Source organism: Orycteropus afer, unplaced genomic scaffold (assembly GCF_000298275.1).
Source record: "Orycteropus afer afer isolate SDZICR_OR568_19922 unplaced genomic scaffold, OryAfe1.0 scaffold00017, whole genome shotgun sequence".
NCBI classification, from domain to species: domain Eukaryota; kingdom Metazoa; phylum Chordata; class Mammalia; order Tubulidentata; family Orycteropodidae; genus Orycteropus; species Orycteropus afer.
Genome location: NW_006921604.1, coordinates 18,003,744 through 18,014,882, shown reverse-complemented (window position 1 = coordinate 18,014,882; position 11,139 = coordinate 18,003,744).

Genomic DNA, 11,139 nt, shown 5'->3' with positions numbered 1-11,139 from the left:
ATATATCCTTCCTGAATTTAGAGACCATCTAAAGAATAGATTTAATGTATTGAACACAAGTGACTGAAAACCAGAAGAATTATGGGATGACATCAAGAACATCATCCATGAAGAAGGCAAGAGGTCATTAAAAAGATGAGATAGGAAGAAAAGACCAAAATAGATGTCAGAAGAGACTCTGAAACTTGCCCTTGAGCAGAGAGTAGCTAAAGCAAATGGAAGAAATGACAAGATAGTAGAGCTGACCAGAAGATTTCAAAGAGCAGCTCAAGCAAACAAAGCCAATTATTCTAATGAAATGTGGGAGCTCTGGTGGCATAATGCCTAAGGCATTTGACTGTTAACCAGAAAGGGGTTCAAACCCACCAGCTGTTCCTCGGAAGGAGGTTGGCATTCTACTTCCATAGTGATACCACCTTGGAAACCTATGAGTCAGATCTAACTCCACTGCAGTGAGTATAATGAAATATACAAAGATCTTGAGTTAGAAAACCAAAAGGAAATAACACACTCAGCATTTCTCAAGCTGAAAAAACTGAGGAAAAAATTTAAGCCTCAAGTTGCAATACTGAAAAATTCTATGGGCAAAATATTGAATGATGCAAGAAGCATCAAAAGAAGATGGAAGGAATTCACAGAATCACAGTACCAAAAAGATCTGGTTGATCTTCATCCATTTCAGGAGGTGGCATATAATCAAGAACCAATGGTATTGAAGAAGTTGAAGTAAATTGAAGGAATTGTCAAAGAACAAGACTCCAGGAATTGACAAGCCATTGAGATGTTTCAACAAACATGCCCTGCTGCAGGCACTCACTCAGTCATGCCAAGAGATTTGGAAGATAGCTACCTGGCCAACTGACTGGGAGAGATCCATATTTGTACACATTCCAAAGAAAGGTGATCCCACAGTATATGGATATTATCAAACAATATCATTAATATTGCATGCAAGTAAAATCTTACTAATTCAAAAAGGGTTGCAGCAGTATATTGCTAGAGAATGTCCAGAAGTGCAAGCTGGATTCAGAAGAGGACATGGAATGAGGGATATCATTGCTGAGGTTGGGTGGATCTTGGCTCAAAGCAAAGAATACCAGAAAGATGTTTACTTGTATTTTAGAAATTATGCAAAGGCATTTGATGGGTGGATCATTACATTATGGGTAACATCGAGAAGAATGGGATTTCCAGAGCATTTAATTGTACTCACGAGCAACCTGTATATAGACCAGGAGGCTGTTGTTCAAACAGAACAAGGGGACACTGCATGGCTTAAAATAAAAAAGGGGGGGTGTCAGGGTTGTATCCTTTCATCATACTTATTCAATTCAATTTGCTGAGCAAATTCTCGGACTATATGAAGAAAAACCGTGGCATCAGGATTGGAGGAAGAATCATTAACAACCTGAGATATGCTGATGACAAAATTTTGCTTGTTGAAAGTGAGGATGACTTGAAGCACTTACTGATGAAGATTGAAGAACACAGTCTGCAGTCTGGATTACATCTCAATATAAAGAAAATAAAAATCCTCACAACTGAACCTATAAACAGCATGACGATAAATGGAGAAAAGATTGAAGTTGTCAAAGACTTCACATTGCTTTGCTCTACAATCAACACCAATGGAAGCAGCAGTCAGGGCATTAAATGACATATAGCACTGGGCAAATCAGCTGCAAAAGACCTCTTTCAAGTGCTGAAGAGCAAAGATATCTCCTTGAGGACTAAGGTGTGCCTGACACAAACCATGGCATTTTCAATGGCCTCATATGCATGTGAGAGCTGGACAATGAATAAGGAAAACTGGAGAAGAGTCGACGCTTTTGAGTTGTGGTGCTGGTGAAGAATGCTGAAAATACCATGGACTGCTAAAAGAACTAAAATCTGTCTTGGAAGAAGTGCAGCTAGAATGCTCCTTGGAAGCGAGAATGTCCAGACTTTGTCTCACCTACTTTGGTCATATTGTCAGAAAGCAGAAGGGAGAAGGATGTCATTTTTGGTAAGGTGGAGGGTCAACAAAGAAGGGGAAAGCCCTCAATGAGATGGACTGACACAGTGCCAGAAGCAATGGCTTCAAGTATAGTAAGGATCGTGGAGCTGGCACGGGACTGGACACTGTTTTGTTATGCTATAAATAGGGTTGCTACGAGTTGGAGACGGTTCTACAGCACCTAACAACAACATTTGGCAACATCCAAGCTGTCTGTGCTGTCAGGATCACTGATAGACTGCAGCTCCGTATGTCTCCTTTTTCGGTGTTTTCATACAGGTTTTTCTGCTAGTTGGAGTTTAGTCCACTTCTGTATCCTCCTTTCAAAGCTCAGGGCTCCAGGATTATCTTCTGTGTCTGTGTTAATTGGTTCCCCTTTTCTTTGTTGAAGAGGGCCTGTGTAGTTTATCTATCTATTCCCCTATCTTACCAGAACTCTCTTTGTTGTTGTGTTGTTGTTATGTGTGCCTTCGAGTCGGCCCTGACTCATAGCTACTCCTTGTTGGGTTTCTGTGGCAGTATCACTACAGAAGTAGATTGCCCAACCTTCCTTCCGAGGAGTGGGTGGTGGGTTGAACTGCCAGACTTCTGGTTAGCAGTCAAATGCCTTAGGTACTATGCTACCAGAGCTCCTACAGAACTCTCTTTACTCTGAAATTTTATTTAAATATGTTCTGCAAACACAGACCCAAGATGAATCTTGAGCTGAAACTGACTGATTAGAGTGTGATATCTCTCCACAGTACATTTCCCCTCTCCTCTTCATCCTTTGTCTCCAATCCTAACTATCTCCTTGTATTAGGAAGAGATTGATAGAGAGAGAAAGAATCCAAAACCAAAAAAATCCAAACTCACTGCCGTGAAGTCGAATCTGACTCATATCGACCCCTTCTTGGGTTTGTGAGGCAGTATCTCTACAGAAGTAGATTGCCTCATCTTCTTTGTGAGGAGTGGCTGGCACTAACAAACACATTTTCTGTTGAACCTTAAAATGAGAAATGAGAACTCTGTTTCTCTTTTGTGTACCCTTCTGATTCATTGTTAAGTAATTCTCTTGGAATTATCTCTCATATGGCTTGTTGGAAGATGTATTTCTTACCACAATGGAAATTACTCTCAAAGTTTCATTATTCTACTACACCAGCAAAAGCTACAGATGGGTATCCCCAGGTGATGTCTGGGTAGCAGCATGAGTGATTATTTCACTTCCTAATAAGCATCAAGGAAAAATTTTTGGAATTAGAACGGCTTGCTTTAGTTGTGTGACCTACTGCCAATTCAGGGGCAATAAGAAAATTGCCATACAATATTCTGATATTTATATTCAAATGAAACACCAGGTTTTGAACTAGGTACACTGCAAGAAAACTGTCCTGATTTTTAAAAAAATCTTATTTATAAATACTTTAATCTTAAACTTGAAAATGTAGGAGAGATCATAGAAATATTACTTTGAACTGTAAAATAAAAAGTGTAGAGAAATCAGTATATGAAGCTAAAGCCATGTGAGGGGAAGAAGAAAAAGGAGGAGGAGGTGGGGGCGGGGGAGGAGGCGGAAGAAAAGATGCTACCTCTGTTACCACTTTGAAGACTTAAGACTTCTTAGTCTTACTGAATAATAATTAAGCATTTATATTCCTGGGATAAAAGTAAAGGACTGAAGGGAATAAGAAAAATCCAGAGCAGACAGTGGGATAGTTCAGTTTATGGGAACACATATAAAGAGCACTCCCCCACTATTTTGTCCCAGTGTATATATGTAGTATATTCAGAATGTCAGTGAAAGCCAAAAATGGCCTTGAAGGGAAGAAATGGAAGACATATTTATTTGTTCTTCACTTAATATTCTTTGCCAATGCCATAATTAAAAGGTATTAATTTTTTTTTTATTGGTCTTACTCATTCATTGTACAGCTTTTGCATGCATATGAGATGATTGAAAATACCATGGCTTGAGTTGGTTGCACTTTAGCCTTCAGAGTGATATCTTTGCTTCTTCACAATTTAAATAGATCTTTTAATTAAATGATAGATTTTTACATGTTTCTTCATTTTGTTCCTCATTAGCGTAATTCCTGTCCTGGATTTAGAATATTATGGATGTTTCTATCACATGGCTAGAAATAGTGTATCACAGTTGTTGTTGTTATGTGCCATCCAGTCAACCCTGACTCATAGCGACTCCTCCTTCGGTTTCTGAGGAGCTATTATTATGGAAGTAGATTGCCCAACCTTCCTTCTGAGGAGTGGCTGGTGGGTTTGAACCTCCAGCCTTTTGATCAGCAGTCAGGTGCCTTAGGGACTATGCTACCAGAGCTCCCTAGTGTATCACAGTAGCATATGAAAATTCTTTTCATATGACTTTTCAATGAATTTTTTAGATAATACATTAGTATTTGATCATATGAATTCTCTACCAGATAGAGTAATAAAATTCTATGTGGGTAAACCGCAAAATTATTATTTCCCAACTATGTGAACTGTTGAACAAATATAAACTCAAAGCTAAACCTCACAATATACAACAGTTGCTATTATAAATGTTTCCTTGCCTTTCATTTCACTATTATTGTTAGACAATGCATATTTATCTTTTTGTTTATTTTGATTTTCAAGCCATTAGCCAAAATGAAAAAAAAAAAAAAAAAGTCTGGCAAAATGTGTTGTATGTGTACTATGTTGTTGTTGTTGTTATTTGCCGTTGAGTCGGCCCCAACTCATAGCAACCCCTCATTGGGTTTCCGAGGCAGTATCACTACAGAAGTAGGATTGTCCAACCTTCCTTCTGAGGAGTGGTTGGTGGGTTTGAACCGCCAGCCTTCTGGTTAGCAGTCAAGTGCCTTAGGTACTATGCTACCAGAGCTCCTTGTGTGTTCTATAGTCCCCCTCAAAATTCTCAGGGACTTTACTGAACTTAAGGTTTTTATAAATACTCTTATCCTCAGAACAAAACTTGTTGAAATGACCCACCCAGAGTTGGGTTCCTCCAGGCAGGGGATCTGTCTTATGATGATGGCAAATGAAGAGAGACACAACACAGAGTTTACATCTTGTAGACTCAGGAACCTCTAACATTTTTATTAGGCAGGGTAAAGTGATCATTTCCTAATGGGTAATTTACCACTATTCTTGCTCTTGACTCTCAATAGCATCCATCATATTGGTATGATTTAAGGGATAAAAGGAAGGAGTAAGGGTGAGTTTCATGAGCTCGCCCTAGGCATACAGAGTCTGAACATAATAAAATAAGGACCTAACATTCAATTTAATCACACAAAATCAAGCCCACATACTGAAACATTGTAATCAATGATTTTTATTTCCTGAATGAAAGTCATATATATTCCCTTAGTTTCTGCCTGTATAGGGTTATTAGTTTTTTTTTTTTCTATAATATATTAAATGGATTTTTTTTTTGAAAAGCACTGAGTTAGGAATTATGGTCGGTACAGAGATGAAATAGACTCAGAATCTGTCCTTGATAAAGTTCTAGCCTAATTGAAAAATGACCAAAACCAAACTCACTGCTGAGGAGTTGGATCTGACTCATAGTGACCCCTCCTTGGGTTTCCAAGGTGGTATCACCAAGGACGTAGATTGCCCAACCTTCCTTCTGATGAGTGGCTGGCAGGTTTGAACTGCTAGCCTTATAGTTAGCAGTCAAATGCCTTAAGCACTATGCCAGCTAATTGAGCAGAGCAAAAATATATCTTAAATATAAGATAGAATTATAAGGGTGAGAAGAATAGTATGGGAGAAACCCTGAGAGGATTATGACTAATTGAAGCATGAACCAGTCACCCTTACCTTCAGTTTTATCCCTCAATTCATACCAAGATAATGGATTGCCATTGGGAATTAAGATCAACAACAGTCATGGGTTACCAATTACAAAATGGATCCTTTATCTCAATTAGTAAAAATATTAAGAGGCTTTTGTGTCTGCAGATTATAGCCTGTTTGGATTATGTCTCTCTTTCTTTACTACATCATAACACAGACCTGGCAAGGTCCCTTGCCTGTAGGAAGCCAATCAGTTAGCTATCAGAAAAGGCTTTTAATGGAGGTGGTATAAAGGATGAACCTTCAAGTTTAGGCAGGAATGAGGAAAACAGGTGGTAGTAGGGATGGTAGTGGAGTGGTCATAGGGTTATTCAGGAGGAGGCTATTCTAGTACAGCAAAGAGCCAGGGCAGAATTTCATAAAGACATCCTTTCAGAACCAAAGTTTTATGAGGTTGGCTGTTAAAAATTCACTTTAAATGTTTTAAATCCTCAGTACTGAGGTTGACCAAATCGGACAAACAACTTGGTTGGGAGCTCTGGTGGCATAGTACCTAAGACATTTGACTGCTCACCAGAAGTCTGGCGATTTAAACTCACCAGCCACTCCTCAGAAGGAAGGTTGGGCAATCTACTTCCATAGTGATACTGCCTCGGAAACCCAAGGAGGGATTGCTGTGAGTCAGAACCAACTCGACTGCAGTGAGTTTGTTTATTTTTCTAAGCCTAAAAAAAGTAATGGTTACAGTCTAGCACTTATGGGATAAAATAGATTGTCAAAAATGAGCTATCCACATCATTTCAGTAAGAAAAGGACAAAAGGCATTATTCAAATGTACTTAGTTAAAGTACTCAGTATTTCAAGTACGTTGAGATTAAGAGTTAGGACTTCCTAGTTAATTTGTATGCTTTTTATTTCCAAATAAATATTCTCTCTTATTCTCCCTCTCTCTCTCTCTCTCTCTGTATATATATATTCTTTCTCACACACATAGAGACTTAACTCAAAATTAGATACTTTAACTCAAGCATAAAAAGAATAAACAGAATGTAAACTTAAACTATAAAGGTGAAAATACAGAAATTTTTTTTTCTTTCTAAGATACAGTTTTCTCCTCTGGTGTTTTCGCTGATACATAAGAGTTAACATTTACTGATAGTTCTTAAGATAAAAAAAAAAAATTGAGATCTTTCTTCACTTTCATAATACATAACTCTTTGCTCAGCCTTTTAGATACAATCTCATTTCATCAAGACTTCCTGAATCTGCCTAATGCTTCCACCTACTGCCATATGCTTTTGTGGAAAATGAGCTAAAGAATACATTTAATTCTTCAGATTCCACCATTTTGTCAATAAATTACCCATCCCTTTCTTTTAGCATTCGGCTGTCGCCTACGCTGACCTCTTGTTTCTTAGTTCTTGGAAAATGTTCTGATATTTATCTAAACTTTTCTTCAATCTTCCTTTCATTTTTCACCTTTGCTTTTTGTATATATATTTTTACACTTGAATTCATTTTATAATCTTCTCAGTTACTTCTGTATGTAATGTTTCATATCACACATTTTTCTCTCTCTTACCCTTGATTACTTTCTGTACCTCCTTATTTATCCATGTTGACCTTTATCCACTCTGACTGTATTTATTGGTATGTGATATTCCTAACCCTTGGGCATACATTAATTTGTCATTGAATATTTTCCATTTCCCCTTTCTGGCCTTTGGAGAATTCCATTACTTTATCTCAGTGGATTGATCCCACCTTTTATTACATTTTTTCAAAAAATGTACCCTCCTGAAATTTAGCATTTTTATTATTCACTGTTTGAATCCAAACCCAGGGTTATTTATATGGTTGAAGTCACTACTTTGTACTGAGCAGTCTCTGTTGTGGGCATTGAGCTTGGCATGGAGTGCCACTTTTTTTTCCAGTAAATTCTCTCTGACAGAAATTTAAATGATGCCATTTAAGCAAGTTTAGTTTCAACTGAAAACACAGGAAATGTAACCGAGTTCATCATCCTTATGTAAAACAAAATGATTTCAATTTGAAACATGCACATAAATACCAAGTCTATCACCAAGTATTCTACTTACCTCTCACCTTCACTGGATGATTGAGGCTTTCTGGTTCACGATCACAATGGGCACAGTCCCGTTGCACTGGTTAACTAATTTCACCAAACTTATTTTGGGTCCTTGGCCTATGTATATTTTGGTTTTAAGTAATTTGAAAAGCAGTTGACAGGATAATTTGATAGTAATCAAATATATTTGGATCCCTGCTTCCAAAGAGTTATTGTTTTACTAAAAAAGAAAAAAAGGAAATGTGCTTATTATTTTGGGATGAATCATACAAAGCTCAAGTATCACGGGTAAGTCATTTTTTCTCAACTTTGACATCTGAACATGTTTCTTCCCACTTATAAAATTAACTTCTTTCTTTCCTCTAAAGGAGCTCTGGTGGTGTAGTACCTAAGGCATTTGACTGGTAACCAGAAGGCTGGTGGTTCAAACCCACCAGCCACTCCTCGGAAGGTAGACTGGGCAATCTACTTTTGTAGAGATACTGCCTCGGAAACCCAAGGAGGGGTCACTAGGAGTCAGAATCAACTAGATGACAGTGTCTTGGTTTTATTGTTTTGTTTTGTTCTTTCTTTTAAACAGAAAAACCATAAAGAAGCTCTTTCCAAGAATTCCAGAAAAATAGCTGTTAATTTTTTTCAGTGTCATCTCTAGGTGCAAGGCCACATTGGATTATGGATATTTATATAGTTGTGTGGGCACACATACACATTTTTATTTCACTAGTGCAGTGTTCATTGTCAGCTGCATAATCAATGGCTGGTAAGCTGAATGTTTTAGATTGAAAACTTATTGAAAAAAATTAGTTGATCATTTAACTTTTTTTGTTTGTTTGTTTTGCTAATTTTTGATATCCAATAAGTGTTCTTATAATTGGTAAGGTTCAAAGGTTCAGTGTAAGCATCATCTTTAGAATACCTTGACCTGGTTCAAATCTGAACTCAACCAATTAACTATGGATCCAGAAGACCCTGCCTCTCTGAAACACCATGCCTTGATTTGGAGATAATTATTTATAAAGCACAGTTCCTATGAGGTTTAGAGGTAGTGTAGATAATCCATCTGCCATTTAGAAGTTGGCTAATAAGGGGAGCTCTGGTAGCATAGTGCCTAAGGCACTTGACTGCTAACCAGAAGGCTGGAGGTTCAAACCCACCAGCCACTCTTCAGAAGGAAGGTTGGGCAATCTACTTCCATCTTGATACTGCCTCGGAAACCCAAGGAGGGGTCGCTATAAATCAGGTCCGACTCGAAGGCACATAACAACAACAATAAATGGTAAGGAACTTTGGTGGCATAATGCCTAATGCATTTGACTGCTAACCAGAAGGTCAGCAGTTCAAACCCAGCAGCCACTCTGTAGAAGGAAGATGGGGCAATCTACTTCTGTAAAGATTTATCTCCTGGGAAACCCAGTGGGGGTTGTTATGAGTCATAATTGACTCCATGACAATGAGTTTGCTTTGGAGTTTGGAGATAACTAAGACAGTTGCCGGTCCACTTGGCTTTGATCCCAGTGGTGTAGTGCCTAAGGCATTTGACTGCTACCAGAAAGCTGGTGGTTCAAACCAATCAGCCACTCCTCAGAAGGAAGATGGGGCAATCTACTTCCGTAGTGATACTGCCTCTGAAACCCAAGGAGGGGTCACTATGAGTCAAATCAACTCAATGGCAGTGAGTTTCGTTTGATCTTATGTATAACAGAACAAAACAACGTTTTCCAGTCTTCTGTCATCTTCATGAATGTTGGTATGTTTTAGTCTATTGTGGTGACTATTCTGTCAGTCCATCTCATCGAGGGTTTCCTTCAGTTTCACTGACCCTCTATTTTACCAACCATGATCCCCTTTTTCCTAACAATCAGACTTTCCTGATTATGTTTAATTCTCACCATCCTGACTTCTAAAGAGCCTTCTAGTTACTTTTCTTAAAATGATTTGTTAGTTCTTCTGTCAGTTCACAGTGCTGTAATCATTAGGGATTTGCAAATTAAGATCACAATGAGTTATCACATCACTATATGCATATCAAAATGACTAAAATTTAAAATACCCAGAGTTGTCCAGAATTCTGAGAAACTAGATTTCTCATACATTGCTGGTGGAATTGCTGATGGTCACTCAGGAAACTAGTTTTACAATTGTTTAAAAATAAACATACACTAACCACCAAATCCCACAATTAAACTACTGTGCATTTATACCAGATAAATGTAAATTTATATCTATACAAAATCCTATACAGGATAGCATATTTGTTCCAAAACTGAACACACACAAATAAATGATTAAACAAACTATGGTATATTCATACCATAGTATATTACTCAACAATGAAAAAGAATGGAGTATTAATAGATACAGCAACTTGGCTGAACCTAAAGGATATTGTTGTTGTTGTTGTTAGGTGCCATTGAGTCATTTCCAACTCATAACAACCACATGCACAGCAGAACGAAACACTGCCCGATCCCGTGCCAGCTCCATAATCCTTGCTATCCTTGAGCACATTGTCTCAGCCACCGTGTCAATCCATCTCATCTAAGGCCTTCCCTTTTTTCATTGACCTGCCACCTTACCAAGCATGACATCCTTTTCCAGGGAATGGTCCCCTATGACAACATGACCAAAGCAGGCGAGATGAATTCTGGCCATCCTCGCTTCCAAGGAGCATCTCGGCTGCACTTCCAACAGGACAGATCTGTTAGTTCTTTTAGAAGCCCTTGGTACCTTCAGCATTCTTTGCCAGCACCACAACTCAAAAGCATCAACTCTTCTTCAGTCTTCCTTATTCATTGTTCAGCTCTCACATGCATACAAGGCAATTGGATATTTCATGGCCTGTGCCAGGTGCACCTTACTCCTCAAGGAGATATCCTTGCTCCTCAGCATTTGCAAGAATTCCTTGGCAGCCAACCTGCCCAGTGCTACACGTTGTCTAATGTCCTGACTGCTGGCTGCTTCCACTGGTGTCAATTGTAGAACCAAACAATGTGAATTCTTTGACAACTTCAATCTTTTCTCCATTTATCGTGATTCTGCTTATTGGTCCAGTTGTGAGGATTTTTGTCTTCTTTATATTGAGATGTAATCCATACTGCAGACTGTGTTCTTTAATCTTGATCAGTAAATTCCTTAATTCATCCTCACTTTCAGCAAGCCAAGTTCTATCATCAGCGTATCTCAGGTTGTTAATTATTCTTCTTCCAATCCTGATGCCATGTTTTTCTTCATATAGTCCAGCTTCTCAGATTATTTGCTCAGCATATAGATT